We start from the raw sequence: 19,696 nt of genomic DNA, 5'->3' as shown, positions 1-19,696 counted from the left end.
TTTCGGGGACCCCCTTGAAGTCTTCATCTGCATGGGTAATCCCCTTCTTTACTAGTTGCATCAGTATTGGTACCAGCTTCTCCACTACTTTTACTGGTCAAGATATTTGTAGGTGAAATACCATTTGTTCCTCTTCGTCAGAGAACAGCTATTCATCCGTTACTCCTGTTATCGCTAATGTTGGGTCGATGCAGAGCGCTGTGCACCATTCCATATTGTCATTGTCTGTCCACACAGGATCACCATGTCCTTATGTACTATTACCTCCTCTAGCTGTAGCACAAGTGTGGTACCTTTCATTTCGTCCCTTTGACACTGTGGTCTGAACAAGAATTCTGATGCCAGTCAGATAACCTTCCCTTGTATTCCCAGTACCCATCACAGCAGTATCTCCACTGAGCACAAGAACATTCTTGGGTACATGGGTTGGCCTCACAATGTGCTTTGAGCATGTGCCACTAACAGGGCACAGCCACTCAGGTGTAGTAAATGCCTGGCATTGTGCATACCATCCCTCTCTCTGTGAATGATATGGTGTCATTCAATTTGCTGAGTAAATCTATCCCCAGTATGTTAATGGGAGTGTCTTTGGAGTACAACCTTGGAGCTATGATGTGTTGTGTCCCTATTAGTGGCAAGTCTGTGACTGGAACCGTGACCATCGCCCCAGAGAAGCCATGCGTGTCCATGACCTTGTTCGATAATAGGAAGCTCCTCTCTGATATATAGGATTTTGTTGCACCCGTGTCTATGAGAAAAGAAAATTCCCTGGGTCCTATTTTCACTGTTACCACGGGCTCCTCATTGGGGCCATCAGTTACTGCTAGGACTGGACACACTCAAACTTTCTTTGGGCCCCCCTGTTGTTGCGTGTTGCCCTGGGGGAAAGGGAAGAGGTTTCCCCCCACAACACTTACCCTAGTGTAATGGGGTACCACGTTCTGCTCCAGAAGCACCAGACTCCCTGCCACCACTGCTGGTGTCTGTGTCATAGCTGAGGTCCCTGCTCCCCCCTCTATGGACCCCCCAGGTAACTGGGGTGCTCCCTGCTTTGAGGACATCTGTGTCTGCTGCATCAGGGCTAGGTGAGGCTGCATCTGCTGCCACTGCGGTGGCATTGTGTCCCCTCCTTGCTGCTGTGCCATTTGTATTGCTTGTACTTGGGCTTGTGCTTATGGATAAGTGTGTGCAACATGCCCCATGTTTTGGCATATAGAACATGGCCCAAAGACCCTTTACCCTATCCCTCTATATCATCTCCTTCCTCGTGCTGGTACCCTCTACCCATGGAGAAGAACAAAGATCACCCATGCATATAATTTCCCTGCTGTGCCATTCCGCACTGCGGTATATACTGTGGCAGCACATAACCCCCTGGTTGTGGTGTGTGTCCCACAGGAAACCCTCCCTGTAGGGCAAGTGCCGCTATGGCAGTGTCGGGTACATGCAGTGCCCCTTCTATTGTATACTTTGCCAGCTTCTTTTGCATCAATTTGTTTTCTGCTTTTGCGGCATTCTCAGACACCTGCCTCTCGCTCTCTTATTTTCGTTTGCAATAATACACTATTGTTGCCTGTATTTCACGCCAGCTCTTAGCCTCAATGCCCACAATTTTATCTAATGATGCCTGTACTTATGTCGGCAGACCCTTTATCAATATGTGATAGAACATGGGTACGCATTCATCCCAGGACCTTTGCATCTCTTGTGTCCACAGATCCTGCATCCGTTTTATATAATCTGCTGGGTCATCGTCGTATTCATTTTATGGGCCATTACTTCCCTAGGTTGTAACTATCAGGATACATACTTCTCATGACCGCCCAGACGTGTGCTCGACAGTTATTAAATGGAGCTCCGTGGTGGGGATTTATGCTTAATTTCATCCCTTTGTACCATGCCTGGTTCCATATTTTGTCTGCCTGCTCTCCTATGATGGCTACGATTAAACTTTTCATGTCCCCTATGGCTAGTGTCACTGCTGCCGTCTTTTTCCCTAGTGCATGTATCCATTTACTGGCTCGTGCCACGAGGGAGGACAGGCTGGATATTAGATTATACCTGTCCATTGTTTTCCATGGTACATAATGTGCGCCCCCTCTCCCTTTCTGTAGTAATGGCATTACTCTTGTCCTGGGACTTATCCCTCCTCCTACTTTGGTCACTTGAGTTAATCCCATTTTTACCTTCCCTACCCTCCTGCGGAGGGAGGTGGACCCATCCCTTCCAGCTCTGTCACTGTCCTGTCGCTTTCACTCTTTCATCCCCCTCTCCTTTTATCTGGCATGCGCTCGTCGCTGGCTCCATCACTCCATTCTTCACCTAGCAGTCCTCCATCTGAGGCCACATCGTCCTCATCCCCTCCTTCCTCCTCTCTTTTCTTTCCGTCTTCCTCCTCATCGTCCAGTTAGAATTGTATTCTCCCTGATAGCCATTCTCGCTTATATCCCTTATTTTTCCTCTGCACCTCCTCCTCTATCACTCTCTCTGCCTCACTGAATAATGCGTCCACCTGCTGTCATGTATTCTTGTCTATGTCCACTAGGTCTTTCCTCTCTCCCCTTGAGTGGATATCCTCCCTTCAAAGGTCTCTGTCCTTTTCCCCTGTCGTTTTTGCATGGTGCCCTCCTGAGGCTTCCCGCTGGGGGTTGGTGTACACGCTGTGGATTGTAAGGATGAATAGACACCATAGGGAGTGCGGAGACCTCGGTCTGCCCCCTCCCGTAGTCTCCTCTTCCTCTTTTTTCACTTTTCTCCCACTTATCTCTTCATATAATTTCCGGACCCCCAGTATGTTCTGTCTACTTTCAACTTAGAGCCCTTGTATTTTATTAACAAATACGAGAATATATTTTCTATTATTTTGCCGTCAAAGGTTCCCTCTCCGGGCCATGCATGGAAACACTGACCTGCAGTCTCCTGACCCCAATGAAAATTGTACTTTAATATTTTATCGCAATACTGGGGCAATTTTCAGCACATGTGATCCAGGATGCTATCTAAATAGAACATTATTCCCTACCTCCTGTTGTTTCTTTTAATCTAGCTACCCTTTGTATCCTTCCCACATTTCTTCTTCTCCCCCCTTTTCTCCCATCACACACAAGTCCACATCCTAAACAGCACTAACTATCACACACATGTACCTCTCTATACACCAAGAACAGAAATAATTCAATGACACAACCCTTACCCCAATGACGCAACTATACAATCAATGGTACTGCGCGCAACTCCGTCTGCCGGGTTTGCCACATACTACGCACCTCTCCCACTCTAATGCATGTGTGCCCACACTTGTGTCCACTCGTTATTGGATGGTACACACTATTTTCTAATACTACTTTGCCCGATTGTCCTCCTTTTTTGAGGATACTCCCTAGACACCATAAAAAAGTCGATCCCTCCCCGCCGTGGGCATGCAACCACCAGGCAGCACATTCTTGCACAGTTGTACTCACGTCCTAGAGACCCTTGAGTCCCCTCAGCACCGAGCCTCCAGCACAGGCTCACCCCTGCCACTGAGCACAGGCGGTGCTTGGGACCAGGCAAACCTTTGTGAACTCAGCGTCTGCAGAGCCTCCTCAGTGATGCGCGTCAGGTCTGTGGTCTCCGGACCAGCGCCCCCTGAGTGGGCGACCTGGATACCCTCAGCTTACCGGGAGTACTGAGGATCCCTCTGGGGCCTCCAAAGTAAATGTACAGGGGTCCTCTGATTACACCATATCAACTCATAATCCAAAAGGGAGCACACACTGGGCAAGAATCAACCCTTTTTATTACAGCTGGGCAACAAAAAATCTAACTAAACAGTGGACTGGAACTGGTTGATGAGAGCTGACATCTGGGCATGCAGCAAACATTCGTTTTATACTTCAAATACAATGGTCAAGGCATTAGAAATAGTTGCAGCTCAAGTGTTCATATTTTCCAACGTTCCCATGAAACTCATTGGCTAAACTACATCATATCCTTAGCGCTTAGCGTATGTTAGTAGAACTTGATTGGAGCAAACAGGTCAACAGTATCCCAAAATTCGTAAAATAACATTTGTGCTGACCACTGGGACTTTATTATTCTGCCATTGGTCAGCATCATTGCGGAAGAGACACAAGACACCCTGCTTCTTTTGGGAAGGGAGACATTCACGCGGCACCTGCCACATAATGCCCTTTGCAGACCTTGTGCTGGATACTCTGAAGGATGCCCATCTCCCAGGGACACAGAAACGTACTGTTTGATTGGTCCTCCCAGGAACGCCACTCTGTTCAGCTTCCCCATTCCCATAGCCACCTGCCGTCAGGCACTCGTAGCTAGGTGAACAGTTCTCTGGCTCAGGTCCACGTCTCCTCTACGGCCGGGTGCCCCCGTGGGATTGGCTTGCCGCCCTGTCATTACATCACCCAGTGTTGTCTCAGCTGCTTTGGTCTGCCTGTGATGCACAGCCTGAGCTTCGTCTCCCTCCTCCCTAACCCGTGTTTGGATCATGTGCTCAGAGTAGGTTTCCCAGGCGGGGCCCAACCTGAGGGCATCCCTGCTAAATGTGTCCACTTGGAATTTTTTCCCTATCTCGTAGTAATATACATAAGCTCCCTGGGCCTATGGCATGCACAGTGCAATCCTAACCCTGCATTTCCCCGCAGGGCCTTCATTCATGGCGTTACTATTGTTTGTTTGTGTGCCTATGTTTCCCCCCATAGGAGGGGCCCCATCCTCTCTTGCTTACTCCCATAAGTGGTAGGTGCGCCTCCCCTATCTGGTGTTGAAATAGCACCTTTAATACAAGACAATGAATTTGAAATTGATAAAGTGGAACTGGAATTGTATAAATGTGGGATAGAGAATGCCAAATAAACCGGAAAGAGACATCTCTAAACTGGGGCACAAATACCCTGGGAAGAGGGTTCAAACAGCCCATAAGTCAGGAAGTAAAGAGTGGAGAATATTAGAGCAAGAATTCTATGCATGGGAAGAAAAGCCAAGTGAATCACTTAACAGAAAAGACATTCAGAGTAAACCACCAAAGGAGAGGGGAAGCCCTAAAACCCAAAATGGCATTTCACAGCTAAGAAGGTATATGTTACCGAATTCAAAAGGGTATAGCAACCTGAATCAGAGAAGGATAAAGAGACGAAAAACAGAGAATAGGAAAAACTATCCCTAAAGAGGAAGAAAGGCACAAAGACTTTGGGCCTCATTCTGACCCTGGCACTAGCCGTGCTGGTAAATAGTCATGAATTTACCGGCACCCGGCAATGGGCAATTGCAATGGGTAATTACCGGGGCATTCCGGCCCCTCCAGACCCGGTTATTGCCCATTGCCAGGTGCCGGTAATTATTAGTCCACATTCCCATTAAGCCCTATAGGGCTCAATGGGAATGCAGAGCATGGTGGCACCAGCACGGTGCCGATGCTACCGTGAATGTTTGCGGGTCCTCCCGCCATGTCTGACCTGGCGGGTGGGACGGCACCCGCCCGCAGAACTTGGAGTCGGCCGTTCCGGTAACAACAGTGCTGGTAACTTACTGGCACCGTTGCCACCGGACCGGCAGCCTCATAATGAGGCCCATTGAGAAAGAGTGGTAAGAACTGATATAGGAAGTGACAAAAGAATATTTAAGAAAAGCCTTATAAGAAGGAACCGTGAAGAGAAGAAAAGACATTGCCATAAAAAAATCAGGAGAAGGGAGACATTCTCCATCTTATTTAAGCTTATTAGAATATTGGTAGGGTCAGTTAGAACTAGTTTTTGGACAGCAGACGGATTCATTTGAGACTTTTGACGACTGACGAACACCTTAGTTATTTATATAAGCAGGAAACCCCCAGATAGCAATAGGGAAAGATGGGCATCATAATTACTATTTAATAAATAACCAATAGAAATGTCCTTGCAGTGTCCGGGTCCTCCTTCTGACCCACCAGACAGAACAAAACAAATAGCTAGCACATAAAACGCGACAAGAAGACATTTTAGAAATCCAAAGGTAGCCGCTCGCTATCAGCGAAGTACACGGATAAGAAATGACACCTTCAAAGTGCGATTTGGGTGAGTTTGACATTTGCATAAAAGCGATGTAACATAATTATAATTGTTCTTTTATAATGCGCTTAATACCAACGAGTGCTTTCTAAAAACGGCATCAGGATTCAAACCTGTGTTGCGCTGCGTTGTCTTGCTTCCAAGACAAAGGCTTTGCTCCTGAGCTATCCATCCTCCCATAGAAAAACAATCTACACCACGATGCGAGCCTGGATGGCGGCTAACAGCCTTTGCCTCAATGGGGATAAGACTGAAATCATTATTCTCGGTCAAAAATCCACACTAGCCAAACTAGATAGCCATTATTCAATTTTTCCATTGACAACACCATCATCCCCTTCTCTTCTTCAGTTAAGACCCTCGGGTGTACTTAGATTCTACCCTTTCTATGATAAATGCAATTAAACGCTACCTATCCAAGTCCAACCGTCTATGTATAGCCAGAGCAACTATAGGTGCCAGATTAGACTACTGCAACGCCCTTCTAGCTGGAACCTCTACAAAAAATCTGAACAGACTACAAATCACACAGAACAATGCCTTACGAGCAGTATTCCTAAAAGGGAACACATCTCTCTCGCCAGGCAGGAAGCACACTGGCTCCCTGTAAGAGAACGCATCACTTTCAAAATCCTCACTCTCACACATAAATGTCTCACCCTCACAGCTCTGTCATACCTATCTGAGACCATCTCTAAAAACACTTCGACACGCCCCACGAGAACATGCTGCTTCAACTGATTATTCACCCCCCATATCAACAGATCCAAAGCAGAGGGGATTAGCTTCCCTTACATAGCCGCCAAGCTCTGGAACTCACTCCTCAAAGCCCTCAGAGCAGAGAACTCCCTCCTTGCCTTCCGTAAAAATCTAAAACCTTCTCTCTTCAACTAATAGGTTGACTGCAATGTAATCATTTCCTGTTTGTACAAAAATCCTTCATGTTCTGTATATATACTGTCTGTCTGTATAAGTGTATTCTGTAACTAAGAACCATCATGTAACAAACGCCTCAATTTCTCCAGGCTGCTGCGCGCTCCACAAATGCGAATAAATAAATAAATAGCGCATAGAACTCTACAAGATTAGTTTAAGGTGTTGAAATTGGCCTGTCACTACCACAGAAGTATACTTCGGAGTAATGACACCTTAACATTTTGATGGTGGCAGGAGCGGAATTCAAAATTTGCATAAAAGCTCAGTAACATAACAAATAGTTCATAAAACATTCAAGATAACATTTTAGAGTAAATGAATTTGTCCCTGACTTTCAGCTGTTGAATCCATCAGTATTTTATGTCTTCTCATAAGCACTGGCCATACAAATGTACTGAGCAGAGCAGCAATGTAGCCATGATTAGCAAGATGACTTTGCAGGACTATGGGAGGCCATGTTTTGCTGATGGAAGCTGGAAAATTAACCAGAAGGCTATGCTCTGTGAATCAATCTATGCTCTGGACATAGGTTTTCTCATTGACATACACAACTGACACGTCATAGGTGAGGGCAAGGAATTATTGCTTGAGAACTGAATAGGGGTCATGTGGGTGCTAGTTACCAGACTGTGGCTCGTTACGCATGATGGAACCATTTGGAGATTGTGTCACTTGTATCCGATCATCAGAATTGTACAGGCATAACAAGGCATTTATGAGCCTTGTATCCCAAGGTTGAAGGATGTTCTATTAGTGTAACGCTCACCTGATTCCCGTAGAGGCGCCGGTCTTGACTGGGCGTATACCGTATCTTCAAAGGTGATGTGTAACACACGGCTGGCTCTTTGGGCTGGACCTCTGTGCACTGTATGTCTGGCTCGAAGGGTAAGATGTCTGCAGATAGAAAATGTGGGATTAATGAACTGGGTTATTGAATGTCTCTCTCTTCTTCCCTTTCTCTTCTCCTGTAGAACCCCAGAGGTTAACGCTCTCACCTTAGTTAAGTGAACGCCGTGCTCTCCATCTGCCTCGAGGCAGGGTGCTGTAACCAGTTTCTTCACTGGATAAGGGGAGCAGGCCTCTTGACTTCAGAGGACTGCTGTCCGTCGTTTACTGCACGAACGGTAAGTTTCGAGTAATTCTAATGTCTTTAAAGTCTTTAGTAATGATGTCTCTTGTTTTGCAGGGTTCCGGCGATGGCGGATGGCGGGCTGAAGTGAGTTGAAGATGGAGCCCGTGTGATGAATAGAAGCGCCTGGAAGCACGTAAGTAAGCGCTTGTTGCCTGCTTCACGATGCGCTCTAACTGTCTTTTTATTTTGCAGGTACAAGTTCAGGGCGGCTGCAGGGTGCCGGAATACCCACTGAGTATTAAAGTTCCCCAATGTCTTTAAACGCACCTTGTTTTGTCTTTCAGATGCGGGATGCAGCGCCGAAGGCCTCCGAAGCGTGCGAAGAGTTGGTAAGCTTTTGTTTTTCAGATGCCGGAATGCAGTGTGAAGACCTCCGGAGCGCACGAAGAGTAGGTAAGCCTTTGTCTTTCAGATGCCGGAATGCAGCGCGAGGCGTTGGTGACAGCCGATGGACCAGGTAAGTGAAGAGCTGTCACTGAAGACCGTAATGCTAACCTGTTCTTTCTTGTCTTTCTAGGTGTTGCTGAAGACTGGATTCAGAATGGTAAGCCTTTTTCCTTAGGCCCAGGATCAGATGCAGAAGACACGATGAGCGTTCTGCTGCTGAGGATGCAGAATAACGCAAAGCAAGATTCATCCATCGGGTGTGGTTTAAATAGCCTCCTGTAGTGCTTAGGTGTCTCCTTCCACAGCCACGCCTAGGTAAGAAAAGAGTTCCTGCTTTCCAGAAGAGTTCCAGTGTTCTGAATCTAGGGAGTGGCTCCTGCCCCACCCAACAGGAAAAGTAGTTCCAAACAGAAGAGGATCAGAGACTCAACTGGCAGGCAAGTAAGCATCATGGTCTGCTGCAGGTAAGTCCACCCAAGCATTATGAGCCCGGCGCTTCCAGCGCTGGGACTGGGCATATGTATGAGCCTGGTGCCACTGGCGCCAGGACTGGGTCCAAAAGATCCCAATTGGGACTGGTTGGCACTCGGAACCTGGGTTATGGATCTGCTTCCAAGGGAGTTGGGAAAACCCTGACCTTTTGGAAGCAGAGATCATGACAGTACCCCCCCTCAAGGCCCCTCCCAAACCTGGCTTCTCCGGGGGTTTTGGCTTGTCAGGAAATGTTCGGTGAAATCTTTTGATTAGGCGAGGAGCGTGGACATATTCTGCAGGTTCCCAGGATCTCTCTTGGGGGCCGTAGCCTTTCCAGTCAATTAGGTAGAATAGTTTAGATTTGGAGATCTTGGAGTCCAGAATGCTTTTGACTTCAAACTCGAGTTCTCCATAAACTAGGATAAGTTTTGGAGATTTGGTTAGTCGGGTTTGAGGTTGCACGGGTTTTAATAGAGAGACGTGGAAGACCGGATGTATCTTCATGTGCGGGGGCAAGTCCAACCTGACCGATACTGGGTTTACTATGGTAGTGATGGAATAGGGACCAAGGTATCTTGGGTTGAATGTGCGTGGCCCTTTTAGAGGTAGATATTTGGTGGATAACCAGACTTGATCCCCTACTTGATATTGAGGGGCTTCCTTCCGATGTTGATCTGCTCCTTTCTTGTATTGTTCTTTAGCCCTTTGAAGGTGAGAAACAGCTTCCTTAAAGGCTTGGGTGATTGTAGAATGCAGGTAGTCTACTGCTGGTGTTTCAAGATCTTGGAGGGGATCCAACTCTGAGGTTCGAGGGTGACTGCCGTACAAAAGAAAAAACGGGCTTTTCCCAGTTCCCGAATGGACAGAGTTATTGTAGGCATATTCGGCTATCCAAAGGATGTCTTTCCAAGTTTTTTCAGTTTGTTGCAGCATGCAGCGTAAATACTGTTCCAGAGTTTGATTGGTCCTCTCGGTTTGTCCGTCGGTCTGAGGGTGGTGACTGGTCGATAGTCTCACATCAATTTGAGCCGACCGACAGCAACTTCGCCAAAAATGAGAAATAAATTGACTACCTCGATCCGAAATTAGAACCGAAGGAAAACCGTGCAGTCGGACGATGTTTTCGAGAAATTCTCGGGCCAGAGTTGCTGCTGTTGGCAAGCCTTTGAGCGGAATGAAATGCGCCATCTTGGAGAATAAGTCCACGATTACTAGAATCGTATTGTATACGGAGCATGGAGGTAGATCGGTGATGAAGTCCATAGAAAGCGTATGCCAAGGGCGAGGTGGGATGTCAATAGGGCGTAAGAGGCCTGCTGGTCTTTCCTTTTGACTCTTGTTTTGGGCGCATACTCCACAGGACATTATAAAGTCTCTGATATCTTTTTTCCAAGATGGCCACCAGAAGTAGCGCTTGATCTTTTCTGAGGTCTTGGCCATACCGGGATGTCCTTCCATTAAAGAATCGTGATAACAAGAGATTACTTTTTTCTGTAAATCTGTGCTGGGTAGGTATAATCGTTCTTGGAAATACAATAAGTTGTCCTTTACTGCAAAGTCCTTTCCCTGCAGATGCCAATTCTGTATGTCTGCTGGAGTTACAAGTTGCCTGGCTTTATCCTTAACTTCCTCTATGGATTCTGTGGCGATTACACCCAGAATTCTTTATTCGGGAATGATTGGTACAGGTTTAGGGTTGATCAAGTGTTCTTCCACTCCCATCCGAGAAAGGGCATCAGCTTTACCATTTTTTGTACCAGGTCGATAGGTAATTATGAAGTCAAACTCGGCAAAGAATAATGCCCAACGGAGTTGTCTAGACGATTGGGCTTTTGCGGTTTTCAAATATTACAGGTTTCGGTGATCCGTAATCACAGTAACGGTGTGTCGGGCCCCCAGCAGATAATGCCGCCAAGCCTTAAAGGCAGACTTGATAGCCAGAAGTTCCTTGTCAGTAATCGTGTAATTGATTTCAGGAGGCGAGAATTTGCGGGACCAAAATGCCACGGGATGCAACTGATTGGTTACCGGGTCCTTTTGTGATAGAACTTCCCTCATGGCAAGGCTTGAAGCATCAGTTTCCACGATGTAGGGGAGTTCGGGGCGAGGGTGTTTTAAGATTGGTGCAGAGATAAATTTAGTCTTCAAATCCTGGAAAGCTTGTTCCGCCTCGGTAGACCATTCAAAACGTTTGTTTTTTCTTTAACAAGGCAGTGATGGGCTGGACTATTCGAGAGAATTCGGGGATAAACCTGCGTTAAAAGTTAGCAAAGCCTAACATGCTTTGCACACCTTTTACGGAGGATGGTGATGGCCATTTGAGAACTGCATCGACCTTCTTTGAATCCATACGCACTCCGCCAGGTGATAATATGAATCCCAAGAATTCAACTTCAGTCACGTTGAAAACACATTTTTCCAACTTAGCGAAAAGTTTGTGTTGACGCAATCTTTCGAGGACCATTTTCACGTGTTTCCGATGTTCAGATTCCGATGAAGAATAAACGAGGATGTCGTCAATGTAAACAACAACACACACATCTATGAGCTCTCTGAGGACATCGTTCATAAAATATTGAAAGGCAGCCGGGGCATTACAAAGTCCGAAGGGCATGACCTGATATTCAAATAGCCCATACTTGGTGCGGAAGGCCGTCTTCCATTCATCGCCCTCTTTTACTCGTACCAAGTGGTAAGCTCCTCTAAGATCCAGCTTTGTATATATGCATGCTTTTCTGACTTGGTCCAGGAGTTCAGGGATCAAAGGTAACGGATATCTATTCTTAACGGTGATCTGGTTCAGGGAGCGATAATCTATACAAGTTCTAAGGTCTCCTTCCTTTTTTGGAACGAAGAACAAAGCTGAAGAAGCAGGGGACTTGGAAGGACAAATAAACCCATTTGCCAGGTATTGATCCAGGTATTGTCGAAGGTGAAGGTTCTCAGGCTCGGTGAGGGCATACATTCTACTACAAGGAGGAGTAGATCCAGGTATCAGGTCGATCTGGCAGTCATAAGACCTATGAGGAGGTAGAGAGTTAGCCTGATCCTTCCGGAAAACATCTTGGTATTCTAGGTATTCGGGAGGTAACTGGGGAGTCTCTGAAGAAATTGCTGCCAGTGCAACACCAGGTGGAGGGTGACAAGTAGAGACACATTCTGGAAACTGGACCGTTCTTGCTCGCCAATCGATCAGAGGATTGTGTTTCTCTAACCAAGGTATTCCTAGAATAATCTGAAACTGAGGGGCCTTGATCACATCGAACACAATCTTCTCATGGTGTCCATCCTGACTTACTAGCGTCACTTCTTGAGTGGTATGCGTTACTGGCCCGGAGGCTATCTCCGTACCATCCACCGTAGTAATGACGTCCTTTACAGCCTTGGGACAAAGAGTTAGATTCATCCTCAAAACCATTTCATGATCCACATAATTGCCGATGGCACCGCTGTCAACGTAAGCTTCAATTGCATGTAATCGATCCGGATTATCAGGGCTGATGAGGACCATAGGTATCACGAAATGCGAGGTCACGGAACTGGTTTTCACGCTCGGCAAGAGGACCTCTATTCTTGTCGGGCGAGGTTGTTTCCCTGCTCAGAGTTTGTAACTTTGGTAACTGCAGCTCCTACTGCCTTCTTGGCAGGTTTCACCGGACAGTCTCGAAGAAAGTGCCCTGAGTTTCCGCAATAGAGGCATAATTGCAACTGTTTTCTCCTTTCCCGCTCCTTTTGTGTTAGAGGACCTTTCAGACCCCCTATTTGCATGGGTTCCCCGGAGTCTACTCCTTTGGAAGGAGTTGGCGGTTTGGAAAATACTCGAGCATCAAACTTGGAACGATCGGCCTACCTGTTCTGCAGTCTGTGATCTATTTGAACGACTAAGTCTATATAGTCCGAACAATCTTGTGGGGGATTCACTACTTGGGCTAACACATCTTTGAGCTCTCCGCGTAGACCTCTATAAAACAGCATAATCCTTTTGTCCTCAGGCCAGTGAGTTTCCACTATCAGTCTGTTGAAAGACGCAATATAAGCCAAAAGGTCTTGATTACCTTGTCGCAACGAAAGAAGCTCATTGTCCAAGGCCTGCCCCTGTGAATGTCTTGCGAACAGTTTTTCCATACTGAGCTGAAAAGCTTGAAAATCATGGAGGACCGGATCATCTTGATTTGCTAGAGGGATCGACCAGTCTGCCGCATTGCCACTAAGGTACGAAAGCACGAAAGCTACTTTAGCTTGATCAGTTGGAAAGGCTGCTGGCCGGCATAAGAAATGCAACCGGCACTGATTGATAAATACTGCAAACCTCTTTGGGTCACCAGAAAATCGTTCGGGCGGAGCCAGAGGTACATTCCCAGGTAGGTTGATCTGCACTGGATTCATAGAGGATGTAGAAGGAAGATTTCCCCCAGATGCGGGTAACGGGGTCTGTCCGGCTTGTGACTGTAGCAATTGTCTAGCGAGATCATCTGTTCGCTCCTTGGAAATAATCAGTTCCCTTCTTAGAGCGTTCGTTTCCTGACGGGCTGCATGCACTTCTGCCCTTAGTTCCCCAAGTAACTGGGCTAGCTGGTCGGTATCCGAGGTTTCCATAGCGCCTGGACGGGAGTTTTGTGGTAGGCTTTGCGTTCTGTAACGCTCACCTGATTCCCGTAGAGGCGCCGGTCTTGACTGGGCGTATACCGTATCTTCAAAGGTGATGTGTAACACACGGCTGGCTCTTTGGGCTGGACCTCTGTGCACTGTATGTCTGGCTCAAAGAGTAAGATGTCTGCAGATAGAAAATGTGGGATTAATGAACTGGGTTATTGAATGTCTCTCTCTTCTTCCCTTTCTCTTCTCCTGTAGAACCCCAAAGGTTAACGCTCTCACCTTAGGTAAGTGAACGCTGTGCTCTCCATCTGCCTCGAGGCAGGGTGCTGTAACCAGTTTCTTCACTGGATAAGGGGAGAGGACTTCTGTCCGTCATTTACTGCATGAACGGTAAGTTTCGAGTAATTCTAATGTCTTTAAAGTCTTTAGTAATGATGTCTCTTGTTTTGCAGGGTTCCGGCGATGGCGGATGGCGGGCTGAAGTGAGTTGAAGATGGAGCCCGTGTGATGAATAGAAGCGCCTGGAAGCACGTAAGTAAGCGCTTGTTGCCTGCTTCACGATGCGCTCTAACTGTCTTTTTATTTTGCAGGTACAAGTTCGGGGCGGCTGCAGGGTGCCGGAATACCCACTGGGTTAGATGTGGAAAGGAGTAATGGCACGTGAGTATTAAAGTTCCCCAATGTCTTTAAATGCACCTTGTTTTGTCTTTCAGATGCGGGATGCAGCGCCGAAGGCCTCCGGAGCGTGCGAAGAGTTGGTAAGCTTTTGTTTTTCAGATGCCGGAATGCAGTGTGAAGACCTCCGGAGCGCACGAAGAGTAGGTAAGCCTTTGTCTTTCAGATGCCGGAATGCAGCGCGAGGCGTTGGTGACAGCCGATGGACCAGGTAAGTGAAGAGCTGTCACTGAAGACCGTAATGCTAACCTGTTCTTTCTTGTCTTTCTAGGTGTTGCTGAAGACTGGATTCAGAATGGTAAGCCTTTTTCCTTAGGCCCAGGATCAGATGCAGAAGACACGATGAGCGTTCTGCTGCTGAGGATGCAGAATAACGCAAAGCAAGATTCATCCATCGGGTGTGGTTTAAATAGCCTCCTGTAGTGCTTAGGTGTCTCCTTCCACAGCCACGCCTAGGTAAGAAAAGAGTTCCTGCTTTCCAGAAGAGTTCCAGTGTTCTGAATCTAGGGAGTGGCTCCTGCCCCACCCAACAGGAAAAGTAGTTCCAAACAGAAGAGGATCAGAGACTCAACTGGCAGGCAAGTAAGCAGCATGGTCTGCTGCAGGTAAGTCCACCCAAGCATTATGAGCCCGGCGCTTCCAGCGCTGGGACTGGGCATATTTATGAGCCTGGTGCCACTAGCGCCAGGACTGGGTCCAAAAGGTCCCAATTGGGACTGGTTGGCACTCGGAACCTGGGTTATGGATCTGCTTCCAAGGGAGTTGGGAAAACCCTGACCTTTTGGAAGCAGAGATCATGACAATTAGGAAGTCTATTGTTTTAATGTAACCGACTAAATATATATTACAGTTTTATGTATGTTCCTCATTTTATAAAACCCTATAAAAATCCAGAGAAATCTGTGCTCGGGGGCATATTCTGGGACAGGATACACTGCCTTTTTCCTGTCCATTTCCCTATAGCTATACAGAACTTAAAGCTAAGTCTGTTGCGGCTGCCATGGTTGCCTTAGTGGATTTATTGTGCTAGACTCCAAACAGCGAAGTATACTGATGAGAAACGGTACCTTAAAAGTGGTTTTTGGAACTATTGTTAATTTGTATAATTTTAAAAAATCAACTTTCTCCAAACAGGCCAGATAAACATTGCTATATTTTATTTTAATTGTTTTAATTGTCATTTGGTTATTTTCGAACCTTTAACAAACAATAAACAAACACATTCCTAGAAAAGAGAAAAAAAGAAAAGAAAAAGGATTTAAGAAAAAAAGAAAAAAAGGCAAAACATAATTTCGATTTCATCAAAAAATATTCAAAACAGTACATGAAGTTCAGCGTATATATAAAAAAAGAAAAAAACACGGATAAACATTGCTACAGAAAAATGTAATACAGAGTACAAAAATGCAAACCATACTCAACACACATGTCAGAGATAGAGGTCAATTGCATAGGTCCAAAATCTCAACGTGCAAACCATTTTTCAAAGACCCTAAGCAAGCCATGAAGCATGGTTTTAAGTTTCTAGGATCTTCTGTAACTGGTCAAGATTCTATTAAAGACACGGAGGTGACGGTTTATGCTTTCTTCGTTTAGTTCAAACTCAAGAAGCATTATAACCATTTCAATATATAAAAAATTAACACAATAAAAATTACATTTCCCAAGAAACAGTCTTTTTTGTAGTGCATTTTTTGATATGATAACTTGAAACATGTGACATCCTTAACCAATCCTCTCCCTGCTAGTCCATAACCTTCACTTTTTTCTCTTGTCCTTCCTCTTTCTTTGTCTGTCTCAAATGTTAGGCCATGCGCCCCAACCAGTAGACATTGAAACATAAGTGTGTCTTCCTCTTGCTTGTCTCAGGATCTTGCTGCTTTCGATTCCATTCCTACTAAATAATCAAATACACAAAGCTGAAGCTAGCTACGATAGGGTAGGCAATTGTAAAAATACAATTTCTCCCAATAATTTTATTCCGTAAGCATTACATCAGAAATTCATATCACTCATACAACGATTGACTGGGCAGGATAATCCTTTGGCTCTGTGTCTTTAATGGAATCTTGACTTTCTACAACGTTAGTATGGAAAATCAGTATTCTATGTCAAGACCGGAGACTCGGATTATGCTTGTTCAAAGTTTACTCACCACCAAAGTAGACATTTGATCTATTGGTCTAAAGTAAAATTGTTTGAAAGTTCACTCTTTTGACCAGTCCGCTGCTTTCAAAATGTCTTCTTACCTACCCCGTGTTATAACTTTTTGACACCATAGCTCCCCTAATTGAATGGGTCCCTTAAGATTCAATGCCAATGGCCGCTTGTAGCATACACCATCTGGCTAGTGTTGTCGCAATTGGGTTACCCCTGCCAACCTAAGGGTACCTGTCATCTCCTCATAAGCCTTCAAACAACGAACCGGACATAGCTTGGCTTGGTCCAGAAATGCTGAGTAAGTAACAGCTTTGATACCTGTCTTAGTCCTCTTGTTAAAATAGAATGTGACCCCTGAAGGACTAAAAGATGTTCGGTATTAACGTACAATGTCTGTGAGTATCTGGGCATCAGTGGTTTCAAAAGTCTTACCCCTCTGAGGGGTTTAGATACTAGAGGGTGTTCAACCACTGCCACATTCTCTATCTTGGAGTGATTGGCTGAAATGGCCGTTCTACAAGTGTTCACTGTCCTGTATGCTTTGCCTTGAGCCGCCAAGACCACTAGAAAATTCACTATCTGTGTTATACTTGCTCTAGTGGGATGGATGTGCCATTCCACACACCATCTGTTCCAACGGGCCCAAGCCGACCTGTAGGCTTTCCTAGTACCTGGTACCCAGGCCTCCTCAATGAATTTCTCAGCGTCTCCCGAAAGGCCTGACTTCTACCAGGCTCCCCGGAAATCGCCCACGCTAACATGCTCAAGCTGCCTTCTAGAATCAGGGGATGAGTCTCTCCCACTGGATTTAGAATCAACTCTCTGAAATGGGGAAGTAACAGTGGTTTGTCAATTGATAATTCCAGAAGGTCCGGGAACCACACCTGACCCTGCCAGTCTGGCATCACCAGAATTATAGTTGCGTGCTGTCTCCTGACCTGAGCTACCGTTCTCGGAATCATCGCAAACAGAGGGAAAGCGTGCTCTCAATGAAGGGAATTTGTTACCCTTAAAGGACTTATTCTATCTACCTCTAGGTGGTACTGTCTCACCTCAAAGCAAGCTCGTCTCTGGCTGGCCATGCTCTCATATTGAAAACGCAGGGCATCCGGTACTGAATTCGAACCCTGAAATGCTGCTGGGTTAATATAGAAAATATATGTCATCAATCATATTTGTGATGTAATCTTTGATGTCATGGGTGTTATTCTTAGCAGTGCACTGTGGTGGCGCGAGTTATGGTTGCTTAGCTTACCATAACTGGCGAATTTCAGGGATTTTTCGGTTTTGCTTGTAAGCATAAGGTACCTTTAACAACGTTTTTTCACTGAATTTGATAGGTTTTTAGTAGCGCAACTTAACCATAACGTCCCTTAACAAAGTTTTTTCATTGAATATATATATATCTCATTACTGGCCGCTCTATACTTTCACTGATATCCTAATGTGCTACTCTTGCTGAATGAAGCTGATTTGAAAAAACTGAATTAGTATCCCATCGCGCCGCTCCATCCTACGTGAGATAGCGCCCTCTCACTCTGACATTAAACTCAGCACCTGTCCCTCCACTGGACCTGTCGTACCCGATGCGCTTCTGAGCTACACAAAGTCACTTCGTCTAAAGCCCCCTTCTTCTACTTCGCCCATGCTCGCGCTACTGCCCTTAACGCTCTCAGTAAACGTTAATATGTAAAATGATTAAACACACACATCGTTTTCCACATTAATTAAATGAGTACTTAACTGCTGCTGCCCCAGCATCAAAGAAAGAGGAAGGACAAGAGAAAAGAGAGAAGGTTATGTCCTAGCAAGGAGAGGATTGGTTAAGGATGTCACATCTTTCAAATTATCATATAAAACAAAGGACTACAAAAACACTATTTCTTGGCAAAAGTCGTTTTTATTGTGTACATTTTAATATATTATAATGGTTATAATGCTGCTCAAGTTTGAAGTAAAGGAAGAAAGCATAATCCGAGCCTCCGTTCTTCACATAGAATTGATGACTAAACTGTTGATCACTGTTACTGTGTTTTATATGAAATGCAAACAAAAACAAACAAAATATTTGCACTTGCTGGCACAGACTGCTAAAAATTAAGTCATCACAAACACATCATACTTTGTATTCAGATCTTTGGCTTGGGTCAGTAAATATGCTTGGACATTAGGTGCGATCGCGTTATGCAACCTCAATGATAAAACCAAATCACCCATTGCCATTTGCTTCAGGAAACATCCTCAATAATAATCTCCACCACGCAGCTGCCTCCCCGGCCAAATTGCTTTACCCATATTTACACTAATTGACTTCTACCCGTTTATGGTAATATAATGATGTGATGAGTCTGTGTACTCCAAAGAACCAAACCTACGCGAGATGAAATTACTAACTTGTGCAGCAAAACAAGTATTTGCAATTTTTTTGAAAACCTTAAACTATACCACATCCATGCACCTTCTGTCACTGACATATGCGACCATTATGTCCTAGCTTTACATAAGCAGACCCCAAAACATAACTTGAAATAAGCTCATTCACATCAACTGCTGCTCTTCCGAGCCAGTGAGGGAACATACCAAATGAACCACACACATGAAGTTAATGATATGGATTCTACTGCGCATGTCCATGCTACTAGACACGTTTCTACACCAGCACCGCAGAGAAGTTGAGAGCTCGAGCGAGAGGCATAGAAACAAATGAAGCACTGGTTAACTTTGTATACATTTACTGATCTGCGGCGTACATAGGGAGAAAGCACGTAGGGAAAAGTGCACGTTGTTTAAACGTTTTTTAAAATGTACTTTCAACGTCGTTTTTAACATAGATGAATACAAAACCGGCTTATAATGTCCTATCGTTAATTTGTCATATTTCGTTTATTTGACACGTTTTCGTTGAACTTAGTCAAGGAACACGCCGCGGAGGGCTTTTTCATAGCTTTTAGGACGCGAATACCGCATGACATCACAGGAACTAGAGCAGTGCACGGAAACTGCGCATGCTCAGTAAGCAGCGAGGCCAATGTCTTTTCAGAGGGATCCCGCGATTGAGTTTTTTTTAAATTGTTGAATGTGCTGCTGGCCCGCTTGTGACACTCGAGAATGCAGCGCTTCCTGCTTTTGGTGGACAACACCGGGACATTTCTTAACAGACCTACCAGGTAGGTACTATTCAATGCCCAGACCGTCTTCAAAATTCAAACCCGTCAATTGTAGGTATGAGAAGTTATCCCGCTTAAGTACTTTCTTACAGGCAACACACTTGTCACACTGAAGGCCATACACC

General features: G+C 45.5%; 1 protein-coding gene across 3 annotated transcripts in view; it reads left to right on the top strand.

Moving 5' to 3' along the window:
* The first annotated feature begins 19,396 nt into the window (after positions 1 to 19,396).
* LOC138510496 (zinc finger protein 397-like) overlaps positions 19,397 to 19,696 on the top strand; it is a 73,603-nt gene continuing 73,303 nt past the window's right edge. For 2 of the 3 annotated variants that reach the window (XM_069626191.1, XM_069626189.1), the window contains exon 1: positions 19,442 to 19,571. The gene's annotated coding sequence lies outside the window, so the exon portion shown is untranslated. Of the gene's footprint in view, positions 19,572 to 19,696 lie in introns of all 3 variants that reach the window. The other variant, XM_069626190.1, reaches the window with a different exon arrangement.

This window comes from Ambystoma mexicanum, chromosome 6p, assembly GCF_040938575.1.
Source record: "Ambystoma mexicanum isolate Mex_15411 chromosome 6p, UKY_AmexF1_1, whole genome shotgun sequence".
NCBI classification, from domain to species: Eukaryota; Metazoa; Chordata; class Amphibia; order Caudata; family Ambystomatidae; genus Ambystoma; species Ambystoma mexicanum.
Note: the sequence above shows the minus strand (reverse complement) of the source record. Positions and strands in the feature narration are given on the sequence as shown.